The following is a 27273-nucleotide window of genomic DNA, read 5'->3' on the forward strand; positions in this document are numbered from 1 at the left end:
TTGTGTGCAAGAAGTAGGTTTTCCTCCCTTCAAAATAGCAATAAACTAAATCATTTTAAATCAGCATTTAATGCAAACATATATGGGCAACATATACAGGGACGTCATTTCGCCAAAATGTCAGCAGTAGTGAAAATGACATCACACAACCCTTGACCTCTGATGACATCACAGAAAGTGATGTCATGTGACCCCGACCCAAAGTGACATCATGGGAAGCGATGGAATATAACCTTTCACCCCTTGACAAATCAGGACGTGGCATCACTTAGCGTTGTTCCTAAGTACACTACGAAATTTGATATACATTTCATACAAGAATGGATCACCAGATGTATTGTTAATAGCAGTGTGTATAGGGCCATATTACCAAATTACAGTGAATGTAAGCAGATGCCCAAGGCCAAATGATAATCACGTGTTATTATATAGCACTTACACTTAAGCGCCTTATATAGAACAAACATACAGACAATATCACATAACTTGTGTTGGTGCTCATCTATTGACCTGAGAAGGATGACATGCTGAGTTGGCCTTGCCGGGTTATCAACCTGCAACCTGGAGATAAAACAAACAATGCAGCAGCAAGCGCTCAACTGACTGAGCTATCTTACCGGCTATAGTAAAATTAGCAATTAGATGGCTGAATGTTCTCAAAGTCAGAAAGCAAATTACACTCTGTAGTGGATACCATTAAACTGATAACAGATTTAAGAGCAGGCCAGTTCATCTGCAGGTCTGGTGCAGAAGTCAAGCCTGCGTGGATCAAGCTTCAGGGGTTGGAAAAATACATACCATTGGGCGTGTTCATAACTGTGTATTAAATAATTTAGTGTAGTGGCAGGGAAAGCAGCATCCCGTATTCTGGGCACTCGTTACCTCACATTGGCAAACAAACACCCTGAACAACATGCCAGTGGGAAAGGAAAGATAGACACATTACAACAAAGCATTTATTGTGGCCCAATGAAATGAAGGGCCACTTTCTGTGCTATGGTGAAACATTTATACACTGTACACAAGCTTTTAGGCCCAAAGATTTGGTCAACTGACCGAAGACACCGAGATGGAATGTCTTGTGATGATCGTAACCGAGACAAAGGCAGAAACAAACATACATAGTCCAAAAGGCAATCTTATTCTACTCTAAATGCTTTTTGGACGTTTTTGTCTGCATTGTGAATTTGAGGTGCTTAAGAACAAACTAAATCAGTGACCCACCCCCTGAAGTGTGCCTGAAATAAACCTTTAATGAGGCTAACAATTATTGTATAGAATTGCAGAAAGACAAATTATTTGATATTCCTATTCTTTTTTATTTATAGTTCACTGCTCAAAGTGTTACACTTGTGGAACGCCCTGTTTTTTGAAGAGGCCTGAACAAGAAAGCAGCCATCCGGAAACAAAGAGCCACATGGCACTGGCCACAGCCTAGGGGCTTCCATTTGAAATAAATGGGGTAGCAAGTGAGACCACAGGGGTAGCAAGGGAGACCTCAGTACCTCAGCACTGCATCCACAGTAAGGCCTCCATCTTACTCCAATTCATGTCCAATGACATGGTCTTTGCTCCAAAAATTAGGCTTGTAAACACCTTAGATTTATATGACCTCAACATCGGAAGTACAGTAAAGCGGCCAAACGTCCGGTCAACTTTCTTCATTTGCACTGTAAGGGCCCTGGTAACTGGAATAAAGTGTTATAGTCCTGCTTATTACCGGGTGTGGTAGATATTCTGACACAGAGGCATTTAAATTCTTTTAGAATTTCAAACTTTTTGCCCATCCGAATGCCAATTAAAAGTTTCGATTTTAGTCTTTATACGTTAATTTCCTGATCCAAGTCCTTTAGGAAACTTGCTAATTGTTTCAGTGATCTCTGCAGGTCTATTGGAGTCAGGTCTGCATAAGCTATATATTGGATCGATAATTAACCCAACTGAGGGGCAAGCATTAGTAGAGTACTGGCTAAAATCTGCAATGTAAACATTTGAAAAACACACAACCCTGACAAAGGCCTCGAAATGTATTAATAATGCATTAATAGTATTAATAAATCGAGAACAAGTACCTTGCTGGTCAAAGCAAACTTTGACTTTAGTATTTGAATGCATGGCTGCTGTAATTTTATACACAATTTATTTTGATTAACCTCGTTGAACGCCAAAGATAAATCAATAAATGCAGTATATATCGGGAGTTTCATTAGCTGGACTTGCTGGGGAAAAGGGTACACAATAAAACAATTTAGCAAGGTTCCTGCATGTTTCTTAAAGGCAGATTGATAAATGTTTGTTACTCCAGATAAGGATGCCCAAGTCTAAATCCCTTAAAAGCATGATATCGTTTTTTTACTTGAGGCATATAAAAGAGAGATTAGCCTATAATTGTGTGGATTGAATTACCAAAATAATGTTTGAACTCTTCCATTACATCGATATACTATTTGAAGGAATAATATTATTATACAGATCTCCCAACATTTTGGCATATTGCTCCGGATGCAATTTAAATATGGCATTTGAGATGCCGTCCGGAACAGATACAATGTAATCTGTAGAAAAATCTAAAAAACAATCACCCACATCATCAATTGGCAACATTGGTATCCATTGAGCCATACAGACTTTCAAAATAATCTGACCCTGACACTAAAAATGGTCAACTAACGGTGCAATGAAAGGTATCTGACTTATATTTTGCCAAAAAGTGTTCATAAAAAATAAATAGAAAAATCCAAAAGAAACAGTCTTTTCCAATTAGGAGTTCTTGGAGCCAAGGGGTGATTTTTCCTTCCCCTGGATATTTTAAGTAGGGTGGAAAATGTGTTTCTTTCAATCAACAGCTTCTTAGGAATAGCACAAGTGTCTCTTTCAAACAATAGCTTCTTAAGAATGGCAAAAAGTGTCTCTTTTAAACAAAAGTTTCTTAAGAATGGCAAAAGTTTCTCTTTTAAACAATAGCTTCTTATGGATGGAGAAAGTGTCTCCCACAAACAAAAGTTATTTGAAAATGGAAAAATGGTCAACATTGTCTCTTTCAGATAACAGTTCTTAGTGTTCTGAGACTTGGAGATCCCCTGGCATACTCTCCTGCCAGGTATCTTTTCACTCCGGACACAACTTTACTGGACCTCCTGGTATACACTCCTGCCAGGTATATTGCCTCCCAAAGTTCACTGCCTGGTGTGCTCCTTTTCACCAGGACTTCTTGAGTTCACTGTTTTTAATTCAGCACAGTTGTTTTACTTAACTGTGCTCCACTTCGATGGCTTGAGGTACTACTTGTTCCAACTTTCCCCACACTGACATCTCATGCATGGAGACTTGTTCAGGGTTTGCCTTTTTATATTCTCATTAGTATTTATTTAGGGTACTGCTTGCTCCAACTTTCCTCATTCTGATATCTCATGTATGGAGATTTGTTTAGGTTCTGTCTTTGTATTTCTCTTGGTTGGTATTCTAACATCTTTTTCTGCTTATATGCCTGTCAGTACGCTCTGTGGTCTCCAATGGCTCAAGGTAGACCTCTCGCACTGAAGACCTCTTTCCAGCACTCTGGACAGCTTTGCGATCATCCGCCAACACGACCACCGCTTCTCTGCAGAAGCGAGTTCCCGACAGCTCTGCCGTTGCTGCCGGCTCCCATGCGGTTCTCTTGGTGCCTGTGGTTTCCCTCTGTCCTCATGCCACACGGGTATGTCAAGCTTGTGAGCAGCAGATTAGAAGTGCCTGCTTTCCTCAGCACGGTTCTTCCCTGTACTGCTGCCTGCCTCAGCCCTGCATCTCTCATCTCCGGCTCTGCTTCCTTCTTCTCCGGTTCTCCAGATCTGAATGCGGATACCATCTTTCCTCTAAATATTGAACATTTTCTTCCTCTGCATTCAAAACCACTGTCAGTTAGAACTAGTTCTCTTGCATTATTTAATCTTCTGTATGGATGTAAGAAAGGGCAACTTTTCACTGAAATATTCATCAGGCCACCACTGAATTCAATGTCAGTATTAGCATCACTGGCATCTATAGCTAGTCTGTCACTCCACCAGTCAGTCCTTACAGTGATGGCCCTAAAGGAGCAACATTTTCTCGGGGTGAACGGACAGAACGTGGTATGGTGATTGGCTACTGGTGAGAGGTTGGAGTAGAGGTCTTCTGGATTCATCCCAGTCTTGTGCCTGATGATCAAATAGCATTGCAAAGATGGTGTACCCAACATAGTGCTTCCCTTTTTCCAGACTACGGTTTTGCACAGAGTGATCTACAATATCTTATGTTATTTGTGTTTTATATAGCACCTAGTGCTATAACAATGGCTTCAAAGCACTGTGGGGTGGATGGCCCTAAAGAAGACCATAGTCTGTGGAAATATGAAAATAAAAAGAACGTTATATTGCATGCAAATAATAATTAGGAGACTTTTCAATTACTAGCAGAGATGATGCGTTAAAAACTTCATAATAATCATGCAGGGCATTGTGTTTAGGTGCAGAGATGACTAACAGAGTGACTATGTGACAGCTGGCCCAACTTTTTTGTGTGGGACTCTGTAGCTGTATTCTATGGGTTGCAATGCAAAAGGGGGAATTGATATTATAAACAGTCTAGCAACTCCTAGGGCAACTGTCTACAGTTGAGGGCTCTGTTATGTAAGTGATTTCAATCCGGCACACACCCACATCCCGCCCAACATGTAGTGCGCAAATGAAACCCTTATTTATTTTTATCTATAACTTCAATATTCTGAACGATATACCACTTGTATCACACCCTTCTCCTGAGACGCCCCTCACCCCCCGAGTCACACTGAACCAGGAATCAGGCTAGTTTGCATAGGTAAATATTTATTTATGTATTTAGAATTTTATCACAATATATTTTAATAGGTAAACAACAATCACCAATGGGGTGACAGAACACTGAATAATATCTTTAATGCACTAGGAATCAAGTAAAGAACACAAAAACAAATGCAGCACAGAAAATAATACTTTTGAATTGGTGTAGAACAGATAGCACTACGGTTAGAGGTTCCCCCTGCAACACCCCTCAACACCCCCAATAAACAATAAATAGATGTGAGGAGAGAGCAGGTATTCAGGAATAGCACAAATCAAACAGAATATCACTCCCACCTTCCCCCTTCAAACACCAGAGAAAAACGGAATTGACTTTTCAGCTGTCAGATGGCTTTGAAATTGTCTTTGGAATTGGCTGAGCAAAGACACCAAATGTGGTCAAAAATACTTAAATTGTTACAAATTCCTATGGGAGCCGCTTTGGACAGTTGCACACAATCACGAGCAATGATTTAGTCAGAAGAAAACATTTGAAATCTCAAAGTCCAAAGTCCAAGTCGGAAACAAATTAGAGCTATTTCACAAGTGTAAAATTTCTCAGAATTTAAAATCGCAGCAAACTTTTCCTTGCAAGATATTTTGTTTCTATCATAAAAACTGAGGGAGTTATAGAGGTTTTAGTAAAGGTTGCTTTTATAAAATAGGCGTGAGAATGGGAAACAGAAATTCGGGTTTAGAAATGACAGGTAGGTTTTCTTATGCTATATTAAGGACTACAAAAAGGAGAATGCCACACAGGAAGGTCATTCATGGCCGATCATAACAATTTATGTGTGATACTCTAGTTTCCGTTTGGTTTCGGAATTACTTTTCTTAATCAATAAATAAGTAGTTAGGGTTTAGGAACACAGATGAGAGAAGTGTCAGCGCAAAGATAGTTCTAACAACACAATGGTTCTGAATTACAGATGGGATGGGTTTGAGATTTGGATCATACAATGCAGATATATTAGGGTCACTTTTCTTCCTATTAATACTCACAAAATAAGTTATTAAATTGGACCGTCAGTTCTGGTCATGGATTGGATCTGGTCTAGGAAGAACAGCACATCAAGCACGGGATTGGATCAGCTAGGTCGGTCACTGGATTTGCGCAGGATCTGCCCTTCTTGTTTGTGGATATTTCAATCAGCTGGATAGCGAGTACCTCAGGCAAGCCTAGTGCTAGCAAGCCAGAGAATTTCATGATCTTAGTTCAAAAGGCCTTCTAATCCCACAGCACTTCATTGGGGGGGTTGGGAATAAGTTTGAGGATTAGGTCTTGCAGAATGTCAATAGTTCTCGCCTGCTCGCAAGCGTCTTGGCTTCTGGATTTGGAAGGATGTTAAAGCAGGATGTAGAATGCTGGATCAGAGTGCTTTGCCGGAATCAGGACAGTGAATGAATCAGTGAGTCCCTATGTGTTGTCACCTGTCTCTATTTATTCTGTAAAATGACATCACAAATTGGGTGTATGGGCCGGCTTAGCTAAGCTTTCCCCTGTGAGTTGGGATTGGATCAAAACTTCATCTCTGCCTTGCATTTGAGTGATTGGATCAAGGCTGGATGATGTCACATTTTATGGTTTGCTTTACAGTTCTTAGAAACCTACCCTTAGCCACTGGTCTCAAAATCAGATTTCATCCTAAATACATATTTCTACATTGGTCATCTTTACACAAATCACACACAAAGATGCCATATTTTATGTAGTAGCTGTTTATCAAAATCTTGCAGCTGTGGGATCTTGTTTCAAATTTCTACAGAATTTTGTCCTTTTCGCTATGAACACAATTTCCAAACATTATGCATTTTTCCACAAATGTGTGTGTTTAACCTAGGGATGTGTGTGTACATTTTCACAGTTCTAGTGTTAACACATTTCACATAAAACCACATATATTGCCATTCCTGTCCAGAACATGTTACACAGTTCTGCCGCCTCTTAAAACATGCAGCCAAAAATTAGACTAACAGATATGTCCTTGGTATATTTTTCACCACTTTGAATCACCAGTTATGAGTCTTTAAAAATTGTTCTTTGTTCATTCTTAACAGCAAATGGTCTGCCCATTTGTGTCTCCCTGCAGTCCAGGAACAGGCCCCTCCTTCGTGAATGCCTTCCAGGAGCAGTTTACGACCACCTTCACACCTCCGTTTCCTGGGCTGAAGGGCCTGCTATTGTTCATTCTCTTTCTGTAGACAAAAGTCTAAGTTACCCCACAATTATCATCTCCGCGTGAGTTTCAGCTGAGAGGATATCCCTCCCCCTGGAAGAAACCTGTTTGTCCACTTCCAAAGGGTTGCATTGCAGCCAAGCTACTTTATTCTTAATTAAAGATCCAAGAAAAACCAAACTTGTTGCATCAAACATAAATACATTACTTCCTTAGCTTTAACTCTGTGGGATAAAAAGCAACTACGATCTGTATTCTTTTTAGCCACAATCCTTTTTATGTTTGCTAATCCGGAAGATTTTTAGTTTAGATCACTTTAAAGTTTCATCATTAACTCATCTGACAGCTGTTATTCAGATAGCTCAGGGTACTGCACCCAGATTCTGACAGGGACTCTCAGTTTACAGACAATCCAGTTTGTCTGATGAAATATTTTGCTCTTCACCTTAGGACTTTGTATGTTCGCAATGCTTCATTAGATTACATAAATTATAGCACCAAGCAAGGTTTTGGATGTTGAGAAGTGTTGTGTTATAGGCATTTTGGAGATTTTAGCAACATAGCAAATGTCATGTATAGGCACATTTTGGGAGTTTCATTTGTGAAGTGCTGCTTCTCTCTCTGCACTCTGTTTGCTGGTCATAGAGCCCACTGGCACATTTTCTGCAGGGTGCGCTCTATTCCACCTCACATGCACCCTAGGTGGTTGGTTGTGCATCCCTCTTTTTGTGTGCTGAAGCACGCAGTTTTTGTAGGTTATTGTAGGCTTTTGGCGCGCACAAGAGTTTTGCCGCCACTGTTGCAGTTTCTTGCACCATAAGTATTAGAGTGATACCGCATAGCACAGCAAAGTGGGTCAATACATCCCACAGCTATACTTTACATGCTGAACACATGCACACTGAATAACGTGCAGTCACATGCAAAATATATGCATAATTGTCAGATATGTCAAGGATAGATTCTACACATGTCCTCTGGTATGTACCATTGGATTATTGCAGTACCCATTTTTATATTGGATACAAACGTGATGGCGATAATACATAGCCATACGTAGAGAAAATGACTGCCTCGCCCACAATGACATTACCAATCTCCAAGATTCATGGTGCTCTAGAGAAAAAAAACACTTGTCCCCCGAATCCCCTGCACCCCACCCAAGCCCCTGATTATCCATGTCCCCTCCCTCTTGGAGGAGTTATGTGCATCTGACCTTAGGCTAGTGGAAATGAAAGTGATGTATTATGCTCCTGTCGGGACCCTGCACCTCAACTGCAAGCCTAACACTAAACTTCAAGCACAATAGTAACACAAAATAGAAAGAACACTTTGGTCTTCCTTGCTGGCGAATGAAGATGTGTACTCCAACTTTCCTCTATCTATGAAGGTGCTAGTGTTCAGGAGCAGAGTTGATGGTGTGGCTGCCACCTGCTGAGGTTTTTCACTTTCAGATCTGACCATCTGGCATTAAATTACTCTGTAAAAAGATTCCGGCTGCCTTGCTAGGAAAATCTATTGAAACTATGTTAAATTGGTTTGGGGTTTTTATAAAAGAAAGATGTGTGGTTGTCAGAGCTGGTCCATGTTAGGTGGCCAGATGTCACAGGGTATATTACACATGTACCTGTTATGATCATGATATGCACATTCCCTCTGTTTCAGATACTGAAAGATTTGCCTGTCCTAGTGGTATCATGTGATGATCTTACTGCATGTCCCACCTCCTTTGGCCTCCTGCAGATAAATCCTTAGCTTATTCAAACATGGATGGCAGATAGTTGGCCCCTACTGCATTCTGCAAAAAAGAGAACTCCTGCTGTTTTGCAGAAAAAGCAGATGTACTTATTAGTCCCACCTCTATTACAAGATTACCTCAAAATATCCTCAGAGGTTACTAACATGTATGTGGTTGTGAATGAGGGCATGCCATTTGGCCATATGAGAGAAAATATTAAAAACTGCTTAGTTCAATGTTTCCGATTACAAACAGTAATAGCAATGTTGTCACTAAAGCAAAGCCCCCAACCCTACCCTTGAGCAAGACAGCCAATCCGCACATAGTTTAGTCACACAAGTACCTGCAATGCAACTGATTTGCACCTAGGGTAGCATTTACAACATCTTGCCTGCCATTTAAATGTATTCACAACTTGCCACTGACCAATCTTCAGAAAAATATCACCTCATAGTCTCCACCATGATTCCTCCGTTCCTCCACTTCATGCCTACCGAGAGTACCTGCATAAGCCGACTGCAACAAAGGGTGAAGATGTTTCTTGATCCACGTGGGCACATTTTGGAATGATTGTAGGGAGACTGCATTCTTTACCCACCTTGAGAAAGTGGGCAAGCATATGCATGCCATTGTATCCATTTACCACGTCTGCTTGTTGTATGCCTCTACGTTGCTTCCCAGCTAGGGTTGGGCGATACAAAACACAATAAATGCATAACAACATACACAGAAGACACTTCTGTTTTACAAAGCTGAATGGCCATTAGAAATGCCCAGAAATCATAGCAGCAGAGTGCAAGTGTAAGTCCAGGATCGAGAGACCACAAAGCAGGCGGATGATCAGAATGTAATGGATTCATGTAAGTTATCTTATTTGGCATTTATATAGGGCGCTATATATCATTGGTATGACCTCAAGGCGCTGATAGGTTGAACGCCCTCGGGGACCGTAGTCCAGGTCAGTTGAGAGAGTACGGTGTAGTGCATGGGTGCCAACAGTAAGCCAATTGCCAAATTAAACAGCTCAGCATTAATAAAACAGCAGATCAGCAACTCTCTCCCAAGGACACTTGCCACAAATTAAACCATTGAGAAATAAGAGGTGAACGGCCGGATTTACAAAAAGCACTTTTGAATGGGAGAACCCCATTGAAAAAGGCTTTCTAAATCAGGCCTGATAACTATTACTTTACCAAGTAGTAGAGAAGTTATGAACATATACTCTCCAGGAATTTTCTACACAGGACACAAAGTTCTTTAGCAATGGCCTCGTGCCGTAAAACAGCTACGGTGGTGTTGGGTGCAGTAGACATATTGTATAACGTAACATACATTTTACAAATAAACTGACTGGAAAGGCTCCAGTTTAAAGTACTGGGCGTCTGGTTCGTATAGTCGATTTAGATCAGGAAAAGGCAGTTAATCAATGTGTTAGTTACAACGTTACACTCCTGAATGCCCTTCTACCAACAATGCACTGCCAGAGGAGAGGCGGAACACTCCCGGACATGCGCAGCAGGCTCCACACGAATATACACGTGAACACATGTCATCTCTCCCTCTCTGTCTCTCTCCCCCTCTATCTCGAATATAAATGGAATTCTATCTGCACTGGTGCAGCCTTAAGATTTTAAAGGGTCGCCATCATAAGCAGTAAAGACCAGAACCCTTCCCCTAATCCCAGGAAATGTCCTAAGGCTCCCCAGGCCCTTACTGCTCACACCTGGGTTACCCGCACCATGCTTCTAGGCAACCCAACGGGCTGCCTCCAATCAACAGACACCTGTCCACTCCTGATAACATGGGAGAAGTCTTGAAACATCAATACGAGGTAGGTATGATGTTAGAAAAGGTGCTAAAATAATTGAACATCCATGTTACTTAACTACTCATTTTATGTCTTAAAATTATCACAACTGCAAAAAAGCTGTTTCTATTCCCATCAAAATCAGTGGAAAGCTGTCCGACCCTGTTCACCAATGCCTCTCATCCCCTAGGATAGAGGGGCCTACCGGACACCCAGGCATCGCCGTGTTGCAAGGGCCCTGTGACAAATCAACTTCTCGGGCACCAGTGGTCCAGGGATGAATATCGGTTTCTAAAGCATCAATCAACCCCACGTAGCTAATACACCAGAAAGGATCCGAACAGATTGGAAACACAAGCAAATTATAAACCTCCTTGTCCAATTGTGTTAACGTGGGCGGATTGGTAGGCTTATCTCTGAAAGGTTGTGGATCGTTGGTTAGTTGCAACACAGCAAAATTACAGTTATTACCCAATGATAAACGGGACTGTCCAGTCCAGGTTGTATAACAAGAAATCTATTTTATTTATCACACAACAGACAGTTCTAGCAATACTATGAAATACAACCCACACTGTAAAAGAATGCAGAGGACAGACAGTTTCAAAGAAGGAAAAGGGAACTACTCTGGATATTGACATAAGGGTAGTCGGTATGGTTAATAACCACAACAGTTCAAGGTTTCTTGGCTTCAGCACAAAGGGAGCACTTGGTCTTAAAATGAGTTTAGGGGCCTTCTGGAAAGGACCAGGGGACAGAACCACAATGTAACTTGTGCTGTAGATTTTCTTGGTGCTTGACAGGGTGAGTTGGCTTCAGTGCACTTAGCCGGCTTCTGTGACAGAGTTCCAGACGGGAGACAGCTGAGGGTATTAGGCAACAAGCAGTTTGGTGAGTGAAGCTGGTTGGATGGCTGCAGGCTGGCCTACATATAGGCTCTGGGTCAGGAATCATTGTCTCAGTACTCATCGGCGGTTTAGAAGCACTGTTCAAGGCGTCTCAGATGGCTATAGCCACTGCGGTGTAAACACCAGTCAGCAGGGCAGTCATTTGCATCTCAATGGGCTCTACTGGCTCAGAAATGTCCTTTAAAGCGGACGTCGGTAGATGATTGTTGGTTAACTCCTCCTAGCTTCTTCACTGGGCTTGTGTCATCTTTTAAGGCAGATGACCCAAAGCTAAGGAGATTGTTGCAGGCAGCTGCCTTGTCTTTGGTTTGGTTCAGAGACTCTCTGGCCCTTCCCACCTAGGAAGCTTGCTGCAGAGCCTAGCAGGGTATGCTGTGTGTTGGCTGGGTACCAGAGGGAGATACTGAATCCAGAAGACCCTCCATCTGCTGGAGGGTCTTCTGGATTCAGTATCTCCCTCTATTCCCTGGGAGATGGTTAGGGGACGGATCTTGCTTCCCTCATGGAGGTCCTGGCATTCCTTCACTGGCAGACGATGTTTGACAGAATGTACCTTCAGCCAGGGTCCAATGATGAGTTCTTCCTTCTGCTTCTGGTGAAACCTTCAGATGATCTGCCAAAGGAAGGGCTCAGCCCTCTTTTAAAGCCAAATGGACCACAGTGATTGGTGTAGGCTAAGCCTACCTTAATGAACCAATCCTGGGTACCCACTAGCAATCTCTTGTATGCGTGAGGTCATAACCAGAGTGATTTGCGACAGAAAAGGTAAAGGGATGAAAACATGTAATACTAGGTGCCACTCATCTTCCGGTCACTTATTGATCAAAGGGTCTCTCTGGTTAATGGAGCTCTCTGTGGTCCCTGATTAAACCAGCAGGTCTCCATTGAAGCTGCAGTGAGACCAGACTTTCTGGTGCCATCAATCCACATACTCGATACTTCTGAATGGGGTCTCCCTGCTTGGATGACTACTGTAACAAGCAGTCCCAGACATGATATTTCACTTTCAATCGATACTGAAGGCTAGGTTAGGGTTAGGGTTTGCTGTCTTCTTTGTTAGCCTCTGCAGCCAGGCCCCATGTGGGCCTGTATGAAATAAACTCTGATTTGCATACAAATGCTGCCATTAGATACAGGGCTCAACTAAAGGACATGGCGGATCAATGGAGCCTTAGTTAGTTAATTAGGTTTGGCCCTCCCCCTTCTGAGGTAACATGGTGAACTCCTGGCTGTCATATCCCAACTAAATATGACAGGGGGAACTGCGCCTTTAGGCTGTGTCCACACTGGTCTATAAGTATGTTTTGAAGGAAGCATAAGAAAATGTGTATGGATTAGCCCCACACATTTTCTGGAGATCAATCTACCTTCATTCAATTTCATTTAAATTTCAAAAAGCCCAAGCGAGTACACACCTACCGTGCGAACGGCCGAATTAGGACTCCAAAATGTACAATAAATGAGCTGTCCCTGAATCACATGGACCCTTCAGTTCTGCATGCATACCACCTGTGGCAACAGTAGACAAATCTGGTGATATTTCCAAACAAAATACTGCCAAGCTAGTAATTATGAAGTCGTTTTGATTCTGAACTTTTAGCCTAGGAAATGTATTCTGATGTTGCTATCATGGTTTTCTGCTACAATTGCTTTGTATGGTTTGTAAATTAAACAAGAGTGTAGGAGCCCCTCTACTGAGGATAAACATGGTTCAAATAACCGTTCCTATGGAGTTCCTTCCACTCAGGAGGGCCTACAACCACGTTATAGCTCACTGCACCCTTCACAGAGAAGAAATACCATTTGCATATCACTCTGGTCCCATCCACAAGGGCAGTCCAGCACCGAATTGCTGGGCAATTCTCCACTGTAGTACCATAGGCAAATCCAGACATGTTTTTCTGCCTTGTTGGGCCTCCTCAGTGAGGTGAAGCTGAGCTTTTTCTAAGACACAATTGGCAAGGGGTCGACATCTGGATTACCCTTTGTTACTTAGGATGAACCCCAAATTTTACAAATTAAACAAGAGTGTGGGACCCCCTTTACTGTGGACGAACATGGTTAAAAAAACCTCTTCTATGAAATATTTCCACATAAGAGGGTCTACAACCTCTGTTTAGCTTACTGCACTCTTCACAGATGTGAAATACCAATTTGCACATCACTCTGGTCCCACCCACAAGGGCAGTCCAGCATTGGAAAGCTAGTCAATTTTCCTCTGAACAAGTGTACCCTCAGCAACCCCAAATGCGTGTTTCTGACTTGTTGCGCCTACCCAGTGAGGTGAAGCTGAGACTCTTTAAGACACAATGGGAAAGGGGTCTACATATGAATACCCTTTGTTACTTAGGGTGAACCCCAAGTTTTACAAATTAAACAAGAGTGTGGGATAAGCTGTACTGAGGACGAATGTGGTTCAGAATACCGTGTGCTGTGGAATTTATTCTAAAGGGTGAAGGGTGCAGTGGGCTAAAGCATAGTTGTAGACCTTCATGAGTGTTTATTTGCACCATGCTCCTCCTCAGTAGAGGGGCTCCCACACTCTTGTTTAAGTTGTAATACTTGCGGCTTTACAGGCAGGCAGCATAATGGAGCTATACCAATGCATCAAAATCCTTATCAAGTCCAGGAGCGTGCTTTAAAATCCTCAATCAATCAAGCAAGAAATCAATCAAGGAAGATAGGACAAAAGACAAATGCAGAAGAAAGAGGAAGACGTGAGCTCTGATGCAGGTATTTAAGCAGTCCGGGGTCAATTTTAATTCTACAAGAATTACCTTTTTTTTAAAGGTGGAGAGATGCATCAAACTACGTATCAGCACACATGTAATCTCTAGACATTATTGTAAGAGGGGCTAACAAGGGTGTACAAAGAAAACTAAGGATCCAACTAAAAAGCACAGACCATAGGGTCATTGTGTGAATGGTGGTCACAATAAAAAGCAGGCTGTTCATTATGTAAATACTGTTTGTGGTCATTCCTGAATGATTGCAAGTATTTCCTCATAATTTGACCCCCCTACACGATTACAGAATCTTTTCTCCTGCATGTGAAGGGATGTACTAGTGCATCGAATTCACCCATGAGTGAAAAAGATTTGGGGTACCCCCACAGGGAGTAAAAGTGCAAGCCTTAGTGATGCTCACATTCTCAGCCCTCTTGTGCATGTTGGTGCACAATGTGAGGAAGAGTCTTCACTGACCGCTGTGGGCATTTTTCTGCCTGGGAAAGCATCTATGTGAACTTCTGCGAAACGCAGTGTTACTTTTAAAAAAAAAAAAAAGAACTTGAGGTATTTCATTAATAGCTCATGCACGTATAATATCATCACATGTTTGGCATGATTTATTTAAGTTATAATCCATGTAGATCCCTCAGTATATCACATGTGCTAACATGAATCACTGCACATGGCATTCTAGACAGGAGCACTACACCTTCCATCCTGCATGCCACGGCATACACCATAAAGTCATCCTCCAAAAATTCCAAAGACACACACCTAACAGAGCACTGATATCAGTGGTCTAAATACTGCTGGCTCCACCCAAAGTGCCCTCACAATACACTGTAGTTGTGCCGTCTCAGCGCCGGCCTGCAGTCTCTGGAATTCTCTTTTGGATACTCCTACAAGTAGAATGATCACAAAACTTCTAGGAAGGCATTGAAAGCCTGATTCATACTATCCACTAAAAAACTCTTGACCAAACTTCTTTTGGTTGCTTCTCGGTGCCAAGATACCGTAGGGTATATTGGCACAATCCACTTTATAATTACTAATACTAAAATAAATAAATATATATATATATATATATATATATATATATATATATATATATATATATATATATATATATATATTACATGGACGCCGTAGCGTCCATGTAGTTATGGTTAAGTTGGTGTTTCCATAGGAAGAGCATTTTTTGGGTGGCTTATAACTTTGCTCCCTCTGGACGAATCCTCACCAAACTTTGCAAATAAAGTATATGGCCCACTTTGAATTTTTTTGCAAAGTTTGGAGAGGTTTGGTCTAGGGGGGGGCAAAGTTATAAGGGGGGTCCCAAAACTTTTGTTTTTTCCTATAGACATAATGGGGAAAAACTTTGCGCACGGCCAGAGGCCAAACCGCTCGACGGATTTACACCAAACTGGCAGGAGTGGGGGCTTGGTCCCGAAAGCGTGCTTTTGCAAATTTGGTGTAAATCCGTCAAGTAGTTTTTTATTAAATTACCAAAACGTAAGGCAAAAAAATTAGTGATATCTGTGTTCGCTTCGCAGACGGACTTCCCTGTTCGCTCCGCGGACAGCACCCCGATTGGCCCATGGCCTTGCGTCATGTCCGCGGACATGCAACGCGTTCGCTGTTTGGATGGCGAGGGGCGTGGAGCGCGTCAGATTTTCTGTGGCACCCGCCATCTTGTATTCGCCGTCGACCGCGTACAGCGCGGTGAAACGTGGATAAAAAATTGTGTTTAGTGCCATGTGTTGGTGTGTAAGAGTGTTTGGGGAGGGTGGGGGAGTATGAGATAGGTTCAATGTTTTGTTTTTTTATGTGCTAGACGTTTTTGTTGCGTTCGATTTGTCCGAGGAGAACACGGCTGTTCTGACATTTTGTAAATAAACTAAATGGTGGGGTGTTTAGAGGACGGAGTATGTGTCATTTTTGTTCGCAAGGAAGGTAAAAATGAGCTATGAACACTCACGGTGTACTTAATTGTTTGTAAATACACAAACTGGGGGTGTCCTCAGGACGCTGTCCGTACTGTAATCTGTCTAGTTGAATGGGTTCTAAGAACACTCGCGGTGTCCCGAAATGGTTGCAATTACACAAAATGGGGGTGTTCTGAGAACGTTGTTTGTATTGTTCGTTGTCAGGGTGAAAGTGTTTTAAGACCACTCCTTTTGTCCGCTAATAGTACAATTTCCTATGGGCGTCAACCGACTTTTTGTCCACTAAAGAAACGATAAATCCAGCTGGTGTGCGCCGACATTATGTGATAATCCTATGACTGGCGCTACTGACCTGGCTGACTTGCTTTTACGACACTAAATCATATCTCCCGCCCCTAAGCCTGATATTATCAAAGCATTCATATTCCCTGCCTCTCTCCGTGACGTTACAGGGTGCGTCATCAAACGCGCCCAGTTCTCTGCAGTCCTAAGTGACTTTACACAGAACCCAGAAGACAACACATATTATGTCACAACACAGCGCGCCACAATTCGGAATATGAAACAGTGATTTAAAAGCAAACAGCAAGATTGTAAATTTTGTAAAGTACATTTATTTGTCATCAAATGTTTAGAGAATATTCAGCAATTTGCATTTGTCTTTGTTGTCGATCTGCAAAAGTTCATGTTGAGGCACGCAATGTTCCTTTGCGGTACAGAGGGTGTTAGATCAGCTTACAACTCAGTGCGCCACAATTCGGAATATGAAACTGTGGTTTAAAAGTAAACAGCAGGATTGTACATTTGGTAAGGTACATTTATTTCACATGAAATGTTTAGTGAATATTCAGTGATTTGCTATTGTCTCTGCTGTCGATCAGCAAAAGTTTATTTTGAGACACGCGTTGTTCCTTTGCGGTAGATAGGCTGTTGGTTTATGATAAAAGCAGTAAATGGTCGCTCTGATAATCGGAAGGTTGCTCCAACAACGAGCCGTTAGACCACCCTATTGGTTGGTATGTTGTTTGTAGCCGCTAGTACTGCGTAAGGGCATTGGCGATTGTCCCATAAAATGGTGAGGGTCATGAAGTTGCATATTTGGACCTGCACCTGGCAGTTGAAGACCCCATCCGCTGGAGTCTGTAAATCGTGACATAGGCAAAATGGTGCCACACACCTGTTTTAAAAAACATAAATTAGTCTCACCAGCCGATCTTCATTAAAAAATCATCATTTTATTTATATGGGCGTGAAACTATTTGCTATCGAAGATAGTGCAACGGAGTATGTTAATAATAAAATAATAATATTTTCCCATTCATATAGCGCTAAGAACCGTGAGGTATCTAAGCAGTGCTTATTATTAACCACGGTGTGTGGTGCTCATTTATCGACCACGGAAGGATGAAAGGCTGAGTTTGGCCTTGCCGGGATTCGAACTTGCGTTAGCAAGCTGTGCACGGATGTCAAAGCGAGCGTTGTACTCGCTGTGCCACTTGACAGGCTACAGTGAAGTGGCACAGCAAGTAGAGCGCTTGACCGCCTATAGACCGGTTAAATTATTTCTATTAACCCACCCTGTGTCGTCTGCCTTTTTCAAAGCCCTCTAAACGACAGGGGATCAATTCGGCGGTGATAGTGCGTGGTAGAAAACATTATGCCACTTTCAACGAACAAGTTCAACTTGAGTGGTCTTTAATGCTACGCTATTGTAATTATATGTGGTATTAAATAATCTAAAGGGTTGCTTACAGTACAATTGCAATTTCCATTGTCTACGAGTAGTGCAGTCCCAAAATCCGACTCCGCGTGTGCCAACGATCTTTCGCATAGTGATATAATATATAAAAGTGGTTTTGTTTCAGAAATTTCATCCTTATCTTCTCTTACGTTTTAGCAACACTCCTTCAAGAGAAGTCTTTCATCACAATGTCTGTATGTCAAGGTCAAAACACAATACAACCTTATAGTCCGCTTCGTGAGCCTCTCCGGGGCCCGAGAAAAAAATGGAAGCAGCTGACCTTCACTGTGAACGAGCATAAATTCTTACTTTGCAACATTCTGTGTAAAGCCATCTGTGAGAATTTGGTTTTTGCACGCCATGTTTGTATATTGTTTGCGTGATATTAAAAAAAGTTTGCTTAAGGGACGTTATGGTTCTAAGTACAGCCGAAAGACCGCTGAAAATCGCAAGTTATGGTAAGCTATGAAAAATATCTCGCGCCACCACCGTGCACTGCTAAGACTAACACCCAGGACATCAAAGATGACATTGCAAATGTCATTGATGAAATCACTGATGACATCACATGTGTATGTACTTTTCAAGGAATTTGTGTACTAGGGATTTTTATTATAATGTTGCGAAAAAAGTGTCAAGGATGTTGCAATAAATATCATACCGTTATTAGTGCTTTGAACGATGCATTGATGTAAATAGCATTGTATTATGGGATTCTATCTAGTACACTGAGCTACTAATGGAGAAACATAGCATTGTGTGCAGAGTACAAGATGAAAGTATAATATTTGTAATGTTAATATGTTGAATAATGAAATGATAATTGTCCTGAAATGTTTGAAAATTCACAAAATGGGGGTGTTCTGAGGACGTTATTCGTATTGTGTGATTGCTTAGCTGTATGCAATGAGGGAATGGCACAGAGAGTAAAGTGGACGCCGTCCGCGGACACCGCGGCTGTTCGTGGACAGGGTGTGCTACATCCAGGTTTTTCCAGGAAATCCAACATGGAAAGAAGACTGTACGGATCAGCCAATCAGATGTCGAGGTTGTGGATTTGTGTTGAAAGAGACTGTGTGTGGTGAAGATGGCAGAAGTAGAGAAAGTCAGGGTGTTGGTGCTTGGAGATATGTTTGTGTATGGTTTACAACAGTACGCTCAATGCAGGCATGTTGCAAAGAACTTTGATGTGAAAGGAGTGGAGGTGGTGTGGAGCACTGTGCCTGATTGCAATGTACAGGGAATTGTACAAGTTTGTGAGGATATGGCCACGATGAACAGTCCGCATGTGGTAGTTTTGCACTATGGTGCTTTCCATTTGGGCAACGTCAGTGCCCCTACTTTGTTGGCTGATTTGGAATGCTTGGTTCAAGCCGTAGTGAAGATCCTTCCAAATGCGAAAGTTATTTTTTCTAGATTACTACCTTGGGCAATATGGGACAATAGTTCAGTTTTTTGTCCTCAGCAAAACATTGCTAGGTGTGTCATCAACCAAGACATGTGTGCCTTCATGCTTAGAGCTGGTATGTTCTTCTGTAATAATGAGAATATTGATGCCAGTAATACTGTTAATTTTAAAGAAGATGGCATTTCTTTTTTTTTTTACGGGAAATGCCTTTCTATTTTGGAATGTAAGGGTTTCTTTGGAGAAGGTTATGTGAAGATTTTAGGAGTAAAGAAAGAAAAAAAAACAAGAAAAAAATACAAAATAACAGGTGTCTGTCAAGCATCTGTAAAAAAAACAAAAAAAAACGTCTCTTTTCAGAGCCAACTTCAAAGGGGAAATGGGGCACACTATTTAAATTTACATTCACCACGCTCAGATTTTCGATATGTCCGCGGACATGAAAATCACTACGAGGGGGTTAGTATGTTCTATGTTACATGTATATGAAGTCAGGGATATTATGGTTAAGTTGTGCTACTAAAAACCTATGAAATTCAGTGAAAAAACTTTGTTAAAGGGACGTTATGGTTAAGTTGCGCTACTAAAAACCTATGAAATTCAGTGAAAAAACTTTGTTAAAGGGACGTTATGGTTCAAAGTAAAACCGAAAACCCCCTGAAATTCGGCAGTTATGGTAACATAAGCAACCATAACTCGCGCCACCGTGCACTGCTAACACTAACACCCAGGACATCAAATATGACATCACAAATGTCATTGATGACAAAAAATGATGACATCACATGGCTGGCTCTGCCTTTTTATCTTTTACTGACATATCGAAGCCACATAGTTTTCTTCAGTAACAGTCAGGAAGTAAAATTGAAAAGGTACTATATTTGTAGACTTAGGGTCAAGTCACATCATATGAAACATATACATAGCGGAAGACACAGGCTTGAAAGAGAGCAATCCTTTCTGTACATGAAGATAATCATTAGGGTTATCAGCACTTTCTCATAGTTTTATTTTTATTACTCTACCTTCCCTGTATATGCTCATATTAGTATACATTATACTCACTCTCCTTTCCTTTGGGTGCAGTCACATCATGTGATACACATACATATGGTAAGCAGCAGCTTTGAAACAGAGCAATAGTTTCTCTGCATAAAGATAATCAGTTAGGTTATGAACTCTTTCTGCTACTACTTCTGCTTTTTTGTTTACTTCACTGTCCCTGTATATACTCATATTTGTATGTGTTGTTGTCTCTTTGTGTTTTGTCTGTAATAATTATGTATTAAGTGGGTTTTATTATCTACTTATTACATGTTTCACAGTACGCAAAACTCTAATAAGAAAGCAGTTATCATTTCAGTATTCAACATGGCAAGATTATGAATATGGCACCTTCATCATGTATGCTGCACACACTGCCTATGTTTCTGCATGAGTAGCTTAGTATACTGGATAGAACTTCATAATAGAATGCTATTTATATCAATGCATTGCTTAATGCACTAATTAGCTCATGATATTTATCCCAATGATCCTTGACAGTTTTTGGTCAGCATTATAAGAATCCCTTGTACAGAGTTTTTATGAAAAGTAAATGCACATGTGATGTCATCAGTGATGTCATCAATGACATTTGTGATGTTATCTTTGATGTCCTGGGTGTTAGTGTTAGCAGTGCACGGTGGCGCGAGTTATGGTTGCTTTTGTTACCATAACTGCCGAATTTCAGGGGTTTTTCGGTTTTACTTTGAACCATAACGTCCCTTTAACAAAGTTTTTTCACTGAATATATATATATATACAACAATGACGCCCTTCTCACCGTTTGGAAAAATACATCAAATTAGAATACACATGCCTCTAAACATCTGTGAGGGGCTAGTAGCCTGAGCTTTTTTGATTTTAATACAAAACGTTGCAGGTAATTTTATCTCAGAAAGTGAGATCTAGTAATAAGACCTTACTTTCATAATGTTCTGTGTAAAATGTAAAGCACAAGCACTACTTACACCCCTTGCATCTGCCCTGTTGTTTGGCAACATAACAGTTACAGAGTAGCATGTGCATTTCTGCAAACAGACTGCTGAAACCCAAAGTTTCAACAGTAAGAGGCTGCCTTTAAATGTTGGCCTCCATGAACCAAATTTTGCCTATGATTGTGTATCCACAAGGCATGATGGGAGATTCATAAATAAATTAAACCGTATTCGGTTTGATATGGTGGTCAATGGGACTACACAATTATACTAGCCAAAACCCTTTTATATGACATTTTATTGGCAGCCTGGTTTGTAGTGACTCATTTACCTGTAAGAGTTTGTGTACCCTTATATTGGTCTGGGTGTCACCCAAAACAAACCATATGGGTCCAACCCTCGGAGCTCCCCTTTGTTGTCTCTGGCAGGGCTCCAAAACGCTTGGGGCATACACAATGAAGGACGAGGAATTTTATGCTATGTTATGTTCTGTTATTTGTCTCAGGAGGATAGCCCAGAAGCGACGTGCTCGCTTTGGAAGCAAGAAGACACAGAGCACCACAGGTTCGATCCCCGGGTCTGCGCTTCGAAACCTCTGGCTATTAGCCTAGCATATTTTATAGGCTTTTGCTACAGTGCAACGCTTGCCATTTCATGTTTTGCAAAAATTGTCGGGCTTATGCATGGGTTAGTGGGAGCAGAGCAGACATTACAATAAGACAGTGATGTACAAACTTTTTTATGATGAGCCCCGCCTTTGACAGATTTTGTTGCTGGGCCTCCCCAATGCCATTATTACTTAAGTTCTCAATTAATTAAAAGCAATCCCTGTACCCCGACCCCCTAGCTGGGCTTCCTTCGGAGTCAAGCACACAGTTTGAAGACCCCTGCAAGGACAGTTGTGCAAAGCAGGATGGATTTTACTGCTGAAGTGTCAGGGCTATTAAAGCCTGGAGTGTTACAGCAGGAGGGGAAATGACTTGATTGTCCCGGAAGCTCTTGTCTGCCAGCGACAAACATAATTTATATATATAAACAAATAATTGAGCAAAGTTCACAATCCATTTAATTGCAAATTACCTTGAAAAAGCCGCCATTGAGGAGAGGGCGAGAAATGCGTGTTCTCCTTCTCCAAAAATGATGACTCAAATCCCCCCTACAGCTGCCCAGAAACATAATGAGTAGAAACAGCAACTTGCTAATTAGGCGCTGCAAGAGTCTGCAGTCGCTTAGGGAGCGCGTCACGCCGGGATCCTCTTTCTGTTTCTACATGAGTAATTCTGGGCACTGCTTGTTGTTTCACTTGTGGCGTAGCAACTTAGTGCTGTGCCGGACACCGCCATCTTTAAAATTAAGTGACTGCTTCTTGCGTTGCTCCGCTGTGTGTTTGGTGTAGAAGTTACCCTTTCTTCTACGTGTGGACCATTCTTCATTTCTTGGGCCAGTTCTAGTAATACTAAGCAGCCGCCTACAAAGGCGCGCAGAGGAGGGTGCTAGATTGCCCCTACTAGCAACACCTGTAAGGGCTGCGAGTAAAGAGAATCAGATAGCTCAGTGCCAAATGAAGGCAGAGGGGCAGAGGGGTGGCAGAATATGACTGTGCTTTGTCTGCTAAAATATCCTTCATATGATAAATTGGTTATTTATAACGTGCTTAATACCCAGAGGTTTCTAAGCACAGACCCAGGGATCGAACCTGTGTTGCTCAGTGCCGTCTTGCTACCAAGGTGAGCACGTTGCCCCTGAGCTATCCTCCCGAGACATGCCCTTCCCAGCCATGTCTGTATACAGGGTGAATGTGTATCGTACCACCCTTGAAACAAGCATTGACAAAGCCAACAGTTTTGGCTTGTGTATAGGTATTAGGCATTTGCCAGGCCCTGCTATTAGATACAAAGGTGCTCGCACCGTTTTACAGCTGCTACCATCAAGGGCCAGTTGATATCACTCTGGCAGTGCCAGGCAAATGCATTTTCCATGCCTGCACAAAAGTAAAAACTGATGGCATTGCCAATGCGTGTTTAACATTATTGCATCTGTCACACACACTACAGTCTACTTCCTCCTCACCTGTCGAATTCTGATCAAACACATCAGTAACATTTAAAATAGCCTAAAATCTGAACATTGGCTCACTTGGAGCCGATTTAGAAAGGGCCCTTAATCTGGGTCTCTAACAGAGATACATTTGCGGACACTTTTGCTGTAGTGTCATATTGTAGATAGAAGTGTTTAAAATAGTGATGGCACTATGCAGAATATTCAGCTTTGTGTTCTGACGCCTTACTCAACCCCACCCCCCGGACCTACCCCCCACCGCCACCCCCCCGCAGCATCCCCTGATGAGCAGGAGGATGCCCACTTTCTCGGATTTGGACTTTGCCCTGTGGTGTTGCTCACCAACAGCAACACAAACGCCATGTTTAGCTCAAACTTTGTGTGGCATCACAGTGGAGGTTGCTCGTAATAGTGCCACGATGGGGTTCTTGTGTGCTGGGGGCTGGAGGGGTCTGTGTTGTGCAGGGGCGAGGGTTAGGCCGAAGGGATATGACTAAATGCAGGGCGAGGAAGACATGCTTCAGGGACTTGGGTGTAATATTCTCTGTGTGTGTGTCTGCAAGTGTGTATGCGCTTGCGCGTGCACGTGTGAGCACGAAGTAGTCATCTGGTCGTATGTGTGGGAGGGCGTATGAAACTCTTCACCCCCTCTACAATAAAATGTAAAATACTAATACCAATTGTTCCCATATGTTTAGAACAAAGGGTGTGTGCACAGACAACACTATCCCCATTGCCTGAGTTGTAAATGAATGTGTAAGTACTGCATACAGACTGGAACGGCCCCTTAGGGCAATAGGGCAGTAGAGGAGGGGCATGCCTGTCGGTTCGGCGTATGCCACTTGTAATGTAGTTTTAAACAATGGCACTGTACCAATGCACTTTAAAAACCACAATTTGCCACAAAAAATCCACTTCAGATGATACTCAAACGTTTTGGCTTGTGTATAGGTATTAGGCATCGCTTGGTAGTGCTATTATATGCTCAGGTACTTGCATCATTTTACACCTGCTACCATCAATGGCCAATTAAAACCACTACAGCAGTGCCTGGCAAGTGCCTTTCCCATGCCTACACAAAAGACCAAACTGTTGCAATTGCCAATGCTTGTTCAATAAACTGCTGATCATGTTTGATTACATATTGTTAGTATTGGATTGAGTGCCACATTTGGGAAGCACAATGTTTTGCTTCAGGCCAGGCATTCTTATGTTTCATGTAATCAGCTCCCAGATGCTGGCACAGGGAACATATTCAGTCCTCCATGTGGCATCTGCCTCCAGAACACAGCACACACAGCACACACAGTCACTATGAAGCCAAGCATGTGAACGCACATTATAACCTGTGAACGCTGCTGAACACGTTCAGCATACCGCTGAAACATGACTAATGCAAATAAAACATGCCATGCTGGAAGTATGCAGCATCTGCTTAGAATCTGGCACCTTCAATTCCATCAGATCCAGGCCTGCTCAACCTATACATTATGGGTGCGACGTGTGGAGCGTGCAACACATAAGGTAAACCCTTGCAATCTGACACACTGAACATATACAGTGGGCCTCATTATAAGTCAGGTAGTAAGGGGTTGGGAAAGTGCCGGCGCTGTCAACCCCGTACCGGCTGATTACGAGGTCTCCTTGCGGGACCCGCTCTGCACGTCTGGTTTTACCAGACATGCAAAGCGGGTCCCGCAAGGGGAAGAAGGAGCAAACAACGGGCCGCTCGTAATCGGCCCGTTGTTTGCTCCCTCTCCCATTCCCATGCACCCCTATGGGGGCTGAAATGGGAATGGGGAAGGTCCAGGTCCGGGTTCCTGAAGGGAGGAATTACCGGGCCCTCCGAACGTGGAATGGCCCAGTAATTCCCCATTCTGGCAATAGCGGCATGCCTACCGCCAAAGTCGTATTGACGGCCTTAGTGTGGCAGGGGAATTCCCCATGCTCGTCACATACATCAATGTATTTGGAATCGTCTGATTTAAAAGCTGCCATATTAAATATAGACATGTATTTTGGAATCTGGCAAATTGCAGACATACAGTATGTCTTGGGAATTTGACATAATGAACACATACAGCATGCCTAGGAAACTTACCATGTCACCCACACCTATTTCCATTAAAGTTGGGCATGCTACCCACCTACATCGGACCTTTAAAAATGTGTCATGCGGAAAAATGTACAGTGAGCCTTCGAAAAAGGGTAATCTCAATACATACAGGAATAAAGGTGGGAAGAAGAAAGGGGAGGATTCAACTTAAAGTGTTAAAAGGTTGAGTAATAGAAGTGCGAACGTGCCTGCCAGTTAGATTATGTTTAATAATTCCATAGCCCTGCACATGAGTAATAGAACTGCACACGTTTTAGCAAGCACACGAACAGGGAAGCGAGTAGTACTTAAAGGCGTTAAGTTTTTTTCCAGTGGGTGTCCACAGCTGCTGACCTTTGCAGCCCTATGCTTTACACGTTTTAATAATGTTCTTTTCTTTTGATAGAATTGAGAACAACGGAACCAGACACACACTACAAATATAAGCAATTACACGAATATAGCCCCCCTACCTGAGAGTCAGTGTAGAAATATGCTCCTCAGTATTTAAGTGACACAATATCAGAGAGGAGTTTCCAAGCCATGACACCAGAGTATTCAGTCCTGGTCATGCACTTGTTTACTTCGGGTGCAAACGTGGGTCTATCCACTGCCTGCATCAGGGAATAGCAGGGTGCACAGAATGTGCATGTCCCTGACGAATTATGAGACTATGGAAACATGGTCATAATACACCAAATGCACTGGGTGCCAGTCTCGACACAAACTGTCTTTAAGCATTGCGTAAAACAAATAAGGCACTGTATTCTCATGAACTGGTGTTCCTGGCCTCACATCTCTGCCGCACCTAACTTGCTGGAGTGCTCCATCAACATTATCACTGAATCTTAAAACTCCTGTAATTGAACGCTTATGAATGCACTTTCATCCCACGTTAAGACTATCGTTAATACATTCGTTTCTCAAAGATGGGAAAATTGGCAATGCCTGCGGTAACATCTACTCCTACTGGATTCACAGCAGCTCAAGCCTGGCTGAGGATGTGTGGGGGTTTATTTCAACATGATGGTTGGGAGTCCAACCTTGTTAGCGAGGAAAGTCTCAGGCACCCATGGGGTGCAAACATTGTGCAAGAGACAAATACTGCTGGACGGGGGGCAATATGCACTGGTTAGACAGACAGCCAGCTAGCAGGGTGCTGAAACACTACTTGCCCACTGAAAAGCTATAAATCCTTCTTTGTCAGCAAGTAACTGATGTGGAGGAACTGGTGTTAAAAGGCAACGAGGTGATAACACATCTATATTCCCAAAGGGAAGGAAGGCCTCCAGCTTGCAAGGTGGGTGCTGCAAAGCACACATTGTTATCTCCAGAACAAATGTAATGTATAAAGGAATACATTTCTGTGTTAGAAGACTGCTGACTAGCAACATGGGGCAGTTGTTGGGGGCAACTGAGCTGAGGATTGAAGCCCCTTTCAATTGAAAAAGTTGAAAGCCCCTGACACTGTTCCTGCAGTACCGTCAAGTTACCTCTACAGAGGGAAGAGTTGTGCTCAATGCGATACTATATTTTTCGGAGGGTCGCCAAGCCCAGCCCTGTTAGATACCACCAGTAAATCACTGACACCTTCAAGCAAACGCAGGCCCTCTTATTCTGACACATAGTGCAAGCATACAAACAGGCAGAGAAGAATTCACTGTAACGGTTTACTGAGAAGCCAACCTCAACAAAGGGAGTTCCTTCCCTCCCCACTCAAGTGGTGACACAACAAACTGTTTAACAGCTTCTTTTCTTTAGCCCTAACTCAGACACATATCATGCCCCTGGGATCCCTCTCCCATGAGCTAACAATGAACCAAGAACCAGGCTGCTGTACGAGAAATATATTGGT

The 27273-nt window shown here is 42.3% G+C and overlaps 1 protein-coding gene across 1 annotated transcript in view; it reads left to right on the top strand.

The window, feature by feature from the left end:
* CALN1 (calneuron 1) overlaps positions 1-27273 on the top strand; it is a 2795902-nt gene that overhangs the window by 317316 nt on the left and 2451313 nt on the right. The window lies entirely within an intron of this gene.

The sequence above is a fragment of the Ambystoma mexicanum genome, chromosome 9, assembly GCF_040938575.1.
Source record: "Ambystoma mexicanum isolate Mex_15411 chromosome 9, UKY_AmexF1_1, whole genome shotgun sequence".
NCBI classification, from domain to species: Eukaryota; Metazoa; Chordata; class Amphibia; order Caudata; family Ambystomatidae; genus Ambystoma; species Ambystoma mexicanum.